Source organism: Chinchilla lanigera, unplaced genomic scaffold, assembly GCF_000276665.1.
Source record: "Chinchilla lanigera isolate Chin_1 unplaced genomic scaffold, ChiLan1.0 scaffold00022, whole genome shotgun sequence".
Lineage (NCBI taxonomy): Eukaryota > Metazoa > Chordata > Mammalia > Rodentia > Chinchillidae > Chinchilla > Chinchilla lanigera.
The window spans coordinates 8,966,530-8,977,640 of record NW_004955423.1 but is presented as its reverse complement, the minus strand read 5'-3'; the positions used below and the strand labels follow the sequence as shown (position 1 = coordinate 8,977,640).

The 11,111-nt window shown below is 38.9% G+C and overlaps 1 protein-coding gene across 1 annotated transcript in view; it reads right to left on the bottom strand.

The window, feature by feature from the left end:
• Mcoln2 (mucolipin 2) overlaps nt 1-431 on the bottom strand; it is a 59,901-nt gene extending 59,470 nt beyond the window's left edge. Inside the window, exon 1 of the mRNA XM_005385149.2 lies at nt 344-431. The gene's annotated coding sequence lies outside the window, so the exon portion shown is untranslated. The remainder of the gene's footprint in view (nt 1-343) is intronic.
• Nucleotides 432-11,111: the final 10,680 nt, after the last annotated feature.

The following is an 11,111-nucleotide window of genomic DNA, read 5'->3' as shown; positions in this document are numbered from 1 at the left end:
GGCCCGGCACGCCCTGCCCTGCCCCGCCCCGCCCCGGCGGATGCTGCCCGCTCGGTCCGCAAGACCTCTCCGCGCTCTCCGTCCCGGGCGTGCCGGCGGCTACGGTCCTTTGGATTCTGATGCTCTAGGGAGCGCTGAAGACCAAGAGCGTGGGCGGGGTGTCCAGTGGTCCTTTCCCCCTAGGACTTCACCTAAACCAACCAAGTTCATTCAAACCAGAGGGATGATGGATTGATTGAGATGCACCCAGCCCCATGCGCTTGCTAGGCGAGTTCTCCACCCCCGATCTACACCCCAGCCCCCGGGTTTCGATTCTGAAGCGCCAGACTGTGAAACTCCATACCAGGCTCTCTGTTTGGGGGTTCTGAGGCCGACGTGGTGTCCAACGCCTGTGATCCCTGCACTTGGGAGGCTGAGGCAGGTGGATCATCTCAAATCTGAGGCCAGCCTGAACAACGTAGCCACACCCTGTCTCAAAAAAAAAAAAAAAAAAAGCAACCAGTGCACCAGGAAGAGCAGAAGGAAGCGCCCTTCGCTTGCTGGAGCGGCCAAAGTGGGCGAGGCTGGCTTAGCCCACGCACCAGGCCGCTGCCCCTCTCTTCTCTCTCACTGCTCGTGGGAAAAGGAGCAGGGCAGTTGGTCGCCACTTAGGAATCTGTAAGGAAAATGGTGCAGGCACTAGTCAACGGAAGGTGCAGGTGCCTGGAGGGTTTGGAGGGACCCTCTCTGGCTCTTCCCTAAGGAATCCCATCCCTCAGCTTTACCAGGTAGAAAAGACAACAAGGGTCAGGGCTGTCTGCATGAGCAGGTGTTTAAAAGGTCGCCAGGTTTAGGTACGATACAGACCAGGTAGAAATAATTAGAAAGACGTACTTAAAAACATACATAATTGACTCTCTTTTGCAAAAAAAATCCCTGTCAACAGACTATTAAGCAAAACTGCCTTATTTCATCAGGAGTGCCCACTGGGTACAGACAGATTGGAAAATTCCATGCAGCCAGTCGTCGAAACGGGCGAACAGAGGTGCGCTTTGGTTCCTCTCAGAAGAAAAGGAGAGAAATGTTACAGCTCTGTGCTTACAGAGAGTGTCAGAGGTGTACTGTACGAAATTGTACATGTCTTAATTTTTATGCTAAAGAATGTTTTGAAACACTGTAAGTTCAAAGAAAAACTAACATGAAGGAACAGATGTACTAGCTTCAAAACGCTAGGTCTTCCTTGTTAAGGACCACAATCCCATTAGAAAGGGACTATAAACTAGGACAAAGTTTGTTTGTTTGTTGTGCATCAATAAAGTTCTCATTGTGTTTTCTGAAATGAGGACCATCCTATTGAACGACTTACCAGTAGTAATTAAAAAGAAAATTCATAGTTAACACTGCATTCATAAGAAAATCTACCATGAACAAAGGCTCCGTGCTTCAAGAAGTCCCCAGATACCCTTGAGCTCTAGATGCCTAAATTGATTTATATCGGTTAGCTTGTAGAAAGCTATTAGTACATTCTATGTACTATCAGCTCCCTTCTGATATGAGAAAATGGGTTCAGAGAGGTGTGTTGCTTTCCTGAAGTCACCCACAGAGCAGGTTAGCAAGTACAAGATTTATGTGCAGGTCTTTGATCTTTCAAATCTGTGGGATTACTCATCCCTGTCTCTCCAGGATGAACCGGTCCCTAGAACGAGGTGCCCATGGATCAATAAGAAAAGTAAAAAGAGACAAGAAAAACAAGAGAGGCAAAAGTCTGGGATCAGGGGGCGTACAGCCGCAGCTGCAAATACCAATTTCAGTCACCTTTTATTGAGGGAGAACCAAGGGAGCAGCCAATAAATGGGCAGATACCAAATTTTTTTTAGCAAGGATAGCTAAAGGATTATCCTTCTCAACATGTAATCCAACACATGCCTATAACCCCAGCACTCAGGAGTCTGAGACAGGAGGATCATAAACTCAAGGTTAATCCAGGCTGTATAATAAGGCCTTATCTTAAGAAACTTTAACAAACAAACCATAGTGTCCTCAATGCATTGTAATCAAAGAATGTCCTTCTCCACACAAATCCTTTATTCTCACCATATTGCTATACTGATAGAAAAATGATTAAAATAGTTGCCCTCCGATAGCTTCCTTGATCTGTGGGAGATTCCGTAAACACTTTCACATCCGTAACAATCTGTAAACAGTTTCACAAAATGGAGAAGAGATACCTTTTACATAAATACCTGTAGTGGATTGTGCACATTAGTATGTACCTATCACTAGGTACAGAAGTACAATGTAAAAATAAATAATAAGCAGGTTTTTACAGAACACAGTAGAGGCAGAGAAACTTCAGAAGGCAATCCAGAGGTCTCAGAAGTTAATGTGCACGTTGACTCACCTGGGAATCCTATTGGCGCAGGCTGCTTCAGTGGGGCCTGAGGCTCTGCATTTCTACCAGAATGCTGCCGTTGGTCTGTGCACCACTTAAGTAGCAAGGTTCTAGGAAATATTTAACCCGAGTGTAGGAGGGATTTGGGGATGGAGGAGAGTGAGAATTAAAAAGTAGGTCAATTCAGATGAATAGAGGATTTGAATATTATGCATTCTGGGAGATGGAAATTCTGGTTTCTAGGCACCCAATGCAACCATTCTGAGTTCATAAATTTAGTTCACAGTAGGCATTATGTCTTCAGGTTCAAAAAGTCAGTTGTTTATGATCTTGCCTTATTAAGATCCTCCCTCATTTCTCACTCAACTTAGTAATGACCAAATAGCAGAAGACTCTTGAGCTCAAAAATGTACTCTAAATAATAAGGGGTTTAAGGTTACAATCCAGAGGTCATAAATTTCTCTAGCAAGTTGCCTTCATAAGAAAGTTTCACAGATTTACAACTGCAAAGAAAAAACTTTAGTCTAGAAAAAGTGGGCTAGCCATAGAAATGCAGCAAAGTTTCTGGGAGAAGCAGACAAAAACAATATTCCTCCTAAAATTCATGTGGAAAAAGTAAGAAAATAATGTGGAGGGTGATGCCCTTTATCTCCACACTTTCACATCCTCTCCAGTTTTGATTAATATGCAAGTAGTCTTTGTAAATCTGAGATATTAATTCCCTGCCATTTTAAACATTGTAAATGCCTCCCTCCAGTCTTCACCTATCTCTTAACTTCGTTCTTGGATGACCGTCACTTTGGGGGTTGTGAAATCAAAATTAAGGATATGAATCCTTATGATTTGTGCTTTTGTCATCTTCCATGAGAAGTCATTGCTCTTAAATCACAAATATTCCTCTGTATTTTATGCAGTATTTTAGTTTTAGCCTTCAGCTCAAATTCTATTATATTTTTCAACTTTGTATACGGTGGGATATAGGAAGATAGCTCAATTTATATATGTAAAGTAAGCCAGTATTCAGCAAACTATCTGAGTTTGGCAATCTTTCTATACAGAGTAGATTAAAATTTTGGGCTTTATAATTATATTATCTCTGATGGAAATACTCAGCTCTGCCACTGTAGTATGAATGCTGTTATAGGAAATAGGCAAACAAGAAAGTATTGTTTCACCTCATGAAATAGTATTCTTATTTTAATTTGCTAAAAGTAGATTTTTAAAGATCTGATTTAAATTCACAGCAAAACTCAACAGAAAGTACAAAGAATTCCCATATACCCCCACCTCCGTCACTGTCAGCCTCCCACAGACGACTAAGACATTTGTTATAATCACTGAACTGCAAACCAGGAAGTGCCCTCACCAGACACTGGATCTGTTGACACCTCAGTGTGAGTGTTCCCCAGCTCTAGAACTATGCAAAATAAATGTCTACTGTTTAAACTACCAAGTCTATCGTATTCTGTTACAGCAGCCAGCACTGCTAAATGGTTGCCTTATAATCCTCTGTGCTCCATCTGTTCATCCTTCCCTGCCTAACAACCTGTGGCAGTCATGGACCTTTTCACTGTCTCTATAGTTTTTCCTTTTCCGTAATGTCATAGGGCTAGAAGCCTATGCATTCAGACCGGCTTTTTTTTAACCTTATAATATGCATCTGAGCTTCTTCCATGTCTTTTTATTACCTGATAGTTCATTTCTTTTTAGCACTGAATAATATTCCATTGAGTGGATATACCACAATATGTGTGTCCACTCACCTGCTGAATGACATCTTGGATGTTTATAAATTTTGGCAGTTGTATCTCTTCTCAGCTTTTTGCCTAAGATTAAGTAAAGTTTTGGCAGTTTGAATAGAGCTAATATAAACATCTATGTGCAAGTTTTCTATGTGGACATGTTTTCAATCCTCTCAGGTAAAAACCAAGAGGCACTATTGCTGGATTAGGTACAGTTAGAACATAGGTTTTTATTTTGGTTTGGTTTTGGTGGTACTGGGATGGAACATTTTATTTATTTTATTTTATTTTGAGACAGGATCTAAGTCTCTAAATTGCCCAGGCTGATCCTGATCTTGAGACTGGATCCTCCTGCCTCAGCCTTCCAGATTCCTGGGATTATAAGAATGTGTCACAACACGCAGCTAAGAGTATAGTTTTGCAATAAATGTCCCGTTTTACAAACTGACTACACTATTTTACATTCTGATCAGTAATGTACCAATGAGAGTTCCTCTTGCTGTAAATTCTCATCCACATTTGGAATTTTTATTGTTTTAGATTTTAGCCAATAGGTGAGTAGTATTTATTTTAATTTGCAGTTCCCTAATGACATTTGATGTTGAGCACCTTTAATGTTTATTTGCCTTCTGTATGTCTTCTTTGATAAGGTGTCTATCCACATCTTTTGCTCATTTTGTTTCTCTTTTTATTTATTTGCTTAAGGCTGACTGAACCCAGAGCCCTTACACTGACTACATCCCCAGCACTTTTTTATATTTTGTTTTGATACAGAATGTCACTAAGTCACTAAGTTGCCCAGGCTAGGCTTGAACTTGAATCTTCTTGCCTGAGTCTCCCAGAGTTTTGAATGGCAGGTATATACCATCACACCTGGCTTTTTGCCCATTTAATAATGGCATTGTTTATTTTACTATTATCTGGTTTTAAGAGTTACTTGTATATTTTGTGTGACAGTCCTTTATCAGATATATCTCTTGCAAATATTTTCTCCCACCCTGGGCTTTATCTTCCTTTCTCCTAATGCTGTCTTTTGCAGAGCAGAAGTTTTTGTTTTGTTTCTGTGGTACTACAAATTGAACCCAGTGTCTTACATATGCTAGGCAAATATTCTACACTGAGTTATATCCCCAGCCCAAGTTATTTATTTTAATAAACACCAGCTCATCAATTATTTCTATCAAGGATCATGCCTTTGGTGATTTATCTAAAAAAAAAATATGGCCAAACTCAAGTACAAATAGATTTTCTCTTGTTTTTTGCATTTATGTCTATGATCTATTTTGAATTAATTTTTGTGGTGGATAGATGATCTGCTTCTATGCTTTTGTTTTTGTGTATGGATATCCAGTTGTTTCAACGCTATTTGTTGAAAGACTATCTTTTCTCCTCTATTGTATTATTTTTGCTTTTTTTGCCAACAATCAATTGATTATATCTATGTGAGTCTATTTCTGAGCTGTCCTGTTATACTCATTTGTTTGTCTTTTCTTTTACCAATACCATAGTCTTTTGATTTCTGTAGATTTAATGGTAAGTCTTGATATTGTGGAGCATCAAATTTCCAACTTTGTTCTTCTCCTTCAATATTGCGTTGGCTGCTCTGGGTCTTTTACCTCTCCATATAAACTTTAGAAATATTTTATAAATATTCACAATAATTTCTTAGATTTTAATTGGGATTGTATTGAATCTGTAGATCAAGTTGAGAAAAGTTGACATCTTGAAAATACTGAGCTTTCTTATCCATGAACATAAGTTGTCTCTCCACTTACTTCTTTTGTTTCATAGAAGTTTTTTAAATTTTCTTTATATAGCTCTTTTCAGTATTCTGTTCAATTCATATTTAAATATTTTGTTTTGAGGGTACAATATAAATGGCATTTGGTTTCAATTTCAAATTCCAATTGTCTATTATTGATTTATAGGAAAGTGACTGACTTTTCTATATTGACCTTGTATCTTACAACTTTGTTATAATTGCTTAATAGTTCCAAGAAGTTTTAAAGTTATTTTAGATTTCTTACATAGACAATATATCATCTGAAAAGGCAATTTTATTTCTTCCTTCCCAATCTGTGTATATTTTATTTGCTTTTCTTGTTTTATTACATTATCGAGGACTTCTAGTATGTTGAGAAGCAGCAATGAGAGGGAACATCCTTGCCTGATTACTAATCAGGAAAGCTTCTAACATTTCTCACCGTTAAGTATTGCATTACTTGCAGGTTTTTTGTATATATTCTTTATTAATTTAAGGACATTCTCCTGTACTCCTAGTTTGTTGAGTTTTTACCATGACTGGATGTTAGGTTTTGCCAAACACTTTTTTTGCATCTATGGATATGATTATGTGATTTTCTTTTCTTTTTTAATATAATGGGTTACATTAGCTTATCTTTGAATATTGAATCACCATTACATACCTGGAATAAATTTCTCTTAAGTACAATGTGTAACTGTTCTTATACACTGTTGGATTCATTTGCTTATGTTATTGTTGACGATTTTTTTAAATCTATGTATGTGAGAGATGTCTGTTGTTTTCTTGTAATAGCCTTATCTGGTTTTGGAATAGGGTAATACTGGGTGCATAAAATGAGGATTTCATCTTCTAGAAGAAATTATGAACAATTGGTATAATTTTCCCCTCAATATTTGGTAGAAATCATCAGTAAATCCATCTGGGCCTGGTACTTCTTGTTTTGAAAAGTTACTATTCATTCAATTTGTCTAATAAACTGTACAGAAAAGTTGCTATTCATTCAGTTTATTTAATAAGCTATACATTGATCTAGTCAGATTGCCTATTTCTTCTTTCCTGGGTTTTGACAGTGGTATCTTAGTTCATTTTCTTTTTGCAATAACAGAAGTACCTGACATTGGATAATTTACCAAATAAAGATGTTCATTAGGCTCATTGTTCTAGGAGAACCCAAGAGCATAAGGTTGGCATTTGCTTGGCTTCTTGTGAGGACCTTGTATATCTTCAACCCATGGCAGAAAGCAGAAACATAAGAAAAGGAAAAGGGGGACAAACTCCTGTGACAGCTTGTCCATTTCCATGAGAAAAACATTAATCCATTCATTCCAGCTCCCTCCCCATGAACCAAGCAACACTTAGTACTCCCAACTTCCCAGCACATGAGCTTTGGGGGAATACACTCAGACTATATCATTCAACCCCTCACCACCCAAACTTGTACCCTTCTCACAATGAAAACTGCATTGATTTTATCCCACTACTCCCAGAGTCTTAACTGGTTCCAGCATCAATTTAAAAACCCAAAATATTATCTCAGATTCAAGGCAAACTCCTTCTAACTGTAAACCTGTAAAATCAAAACAAGCTATCAGCTTCTAAGATATGGTGTCAGGACAGGGATAAGATAGACATTGCCATTCTAAAAGGGTGAAAGAGACCATAATGAAGGAGTAACAAGTCCCAAGCAAGACTAAAAATCCAACCAGATAGATGTTAAATCTTAGTCCTCCAGAATAATCTTTCACTGTGTACACAGCCCCCTGGACACGCTGTGTTAGAGTTCAGCACACATGGCAGCTCTCCCAGAGGAGTTGTACACTGGTGTCCGGGTTGCACACTGCCAGTGGCTTATCTGTTCTGAAAATTCAGCAGCAGTTCTGCTGCTGCAGCTCTACCAGATGATGACCTGGTAGGGACTCCGCTAGCTCCTTCCCTATGGGAGATTCTGTGTGGCTCTCAGGCAGTTCAGTACATCCTTGGAATTCTCGGTGGAGGCCTCCACGTCTTTATCGCTCTTGCATTCTGCACACCTACAGCATTAGCACTGTGTGGCCGTGGGCACCATTAGGGCTTATTGGCTGTGTCCTTGAGAGCAGCGCGTCTGGGCTCACTTGAATCACAGCACGGTGCTGCCAAGGTGTACTGTTTCAGACCTGTAACCTTGGCCATTCCTGGGCTACTTAAACTACAGCTACTGCGTAGTGCTGCACTGGTTGCAGGGATTAGAGTCCCAGGGTGGCCCTGAGCAGCAAGCCCATGAAGCATCGCAGGTCAGTCTCCCCAAACCACTCTGTCCTCCCAAGCCTCTCGGCCTGTGACAGGAAAGGCAGCCTCAAAGGTTTCTGAAACACGTGTGGTGTCTTCTCCCCACTGTTTAAATGAATATTATCTGGCTCCCTTGTGTCTGTTTTGATCTCTATAACGAACAGGAACTTGGCCTTGCACTTATCATCCTCTGTTGGACATGCATTTTTGCTTATTACATGGCCAGGTTGTTAATTTTTTGAATTTTAAGGATGTTCTTCCCTATTAATTACAAATTCCACCATTAGCCATCCCTTTGCTGCTGTATCTCTGTAAGCAGTTAAAAGTAACCTTGTGGCTTAAGTGTTTTGCTCCTTAGATATTTCTTCCACCAGACAAAATAATCATCACTCTGCAGTCCACAGCCACCTTGTAACTGTGTAGCAAGGCTGGCCTTAACTCTAGTTCCCAGTTATACATTCCTCATCTCCATGGAGACCTCACCAGCATACCCTTTACTGTTCACATCTCTATCTGCATTCTTGTCACAACCGCTTAAGAAATATACCTTCTTGATCTTGTCTTTTTCTGAGTTCTCCCCAGAATTGCCCTTAATGATCTGTTTGGAGAAATACATGCTTTTTTTCAGTATTTACTTCAAAACTGTGCAAGCTATACCATCACCCAGCTGCCAAGCCATATCCCCATTTTCAGGTATTGTAGCAATATTCCATCTTAGTTTATTTTCTCTTGCAATAACAGAACACCTGAGATGTGATAATTTATGGAGCAAGGAAGGTTTATTTGGGCTCATGTTCTTGAGACTGGGAAGTTGAACAACATGGTGCTTGTACCTTCTCAGCTTCTGGTGAAGAACTTGTGCTGCTAGAACTCAACTTTTTACCAAAGGCAGAAGCAGAAGCAGCCATATACTAAAAAAGAAAAGGGTCCCAAATTCCTTGGGATTGCTAAGCCATTCCTGTGTGAAAAACAATCTGTTGCTGAGGACTCCATCACCATGGACCAAACACCTTCCCCTAGGCCCTACTTCCTAATGCTGCTGCAAGGGGGAATTAAGTTTCCTACAGGTGAGCTTTTGGGGAACACACTTAAGCCAGTCTCCTTGCAGGAACTGATCCATTTCATCTAGGTCTTCAGATCTGTATGCAAAGAGTTGTGCATATTTTTACTGTCCTTTAATGTTAATGGAACCTGGAATGGTATCTGCTCTTTCATTTCTGAATAATAGTGACTTGTGTCTTCTCTCATTTCTCTCAGTTTAGCTAAAGGCTGAGTGATTTTATTGATCTCTTCAAAGAGCCACCTTTCTGTCAATCTTCTCTATCGATTTCCTGCTTTCAATTTCATTGCTTTTCTGAAGAATGTTTTCTTTTGTTTACTTTGGGTTTAATTTGTTCTTGTTTTTCTAATTTTTAAGGTAAAAGCCTGCGTAATCAATTTTATCACTTTCTTTTTCTATGCATTCTATGCCATAAATTTCCCTGTAGTTACGGCTTTTACTGCTCTCACAATTTTTGACAAGTTGTATTTCATTTTTCATTTAGTACAAATACATTTTAATTTCCCCTGAGGTTTTTCCTTTCTCTCCTTGTGATAATGGATATTGAAACTAGGAGCACTGTGTCCTGAGCGATATTCCCAACTTCTTTATCTTTGAGACTGAGTCTCACTAAATTGTCCAGCCTGGCCTTGAACCTGTGCTCCTCCTCCCTCAGCCTCCCAAGGAGCTGGCCTTACAGACAAGAGCCACCATGCCCAGCTGACATTTCTTTTTGACTTGTGTGCTATTTTGATTTTATTTTTCTTAACCATTAAAAATATAAAAACCAGTTTAGCTTGAGAGCCATATAAAAACAAGTTGCAGGCTAGATTTGACCCATGAGCCATAGCTCACCAGATCTGAGTTTATGTCTGCCTTCTGTTCTTTCCCTTCCCCACCTCCCCCACCTCTTCTGAATGGTGGCGGTTTTATCCTATAACAGACATAAAGCCCTGAATAGATATGAGTGTGTTTCACAGCTATTTTCTCTCCATTGCTCTCTTTGTTTTTCATTCATTAGTACCATGCTATTACCATATCAATTATACTAGGATGGCCTAATATAGTGTAGAATAAATGTCCTTTTCCTTCCCTTTCAAACTTGACTTAGCTATTAATAAACCTTTTATGCTTATGAATTTTAGAATTTTTTAAAATTTCTAACAACACAGTTGGATGTTTACTGTTGGCTGAATTTATGGACTGCACTGAAGAGAACTGCACCTTTATTGCATTTCTTTATCTATAAATATGTTACCTCTGCAATTATTCAGATCTTCTTTTGTGTCCTGTAATAGAGTTTCTGACATTTTCTCTGGGAAGGTCTTGTGTTTTCTACCACAGGATAATTGCTGAAAAATTTCTAACTTTTGTTTCTATTGTGAATGTTATTTCATTTGTATTGTATTTTCTAGATGATTATTAATAGTAATGATTATTATATCCAATGACCTCACTGAATCCCTTAATAAGTTTTGAGAATTTGCAGATTCAATTAGGCTTGCTATATAAATATGACATTGTCAAATGATGAGCTTTATCTTTTTCTCATCCAACCCACACACTTGCACATTTGCATTATTAATTTATTTTGAAAATGGTGTGTTGGGACAAGATTAAAATGCAATGTGTTAGAAATTTTAAAGGTTTATTAAAATAAAAGAAGAACATGGCATTTGACTTGTTTAAAGAAAATATGGCATCCATAAAACCCAAATCTATTTAAAAATTATTGTAGCAAAAAACACAAATCAGAGTTGATAGTTAGAAATCCACTTACTTGCAGCTTCTGTCTTGATAAAAGACTGCCTTTCTTGACTAGTAGAATGTCATTTTGAATCCTCACCCTTATGAGCAGTTCTTCATTTATAACCCCAACAAAGGGAGCCATCTGTTCCTGGTACAGAGGAAGGGGCCAGGGACCAGATA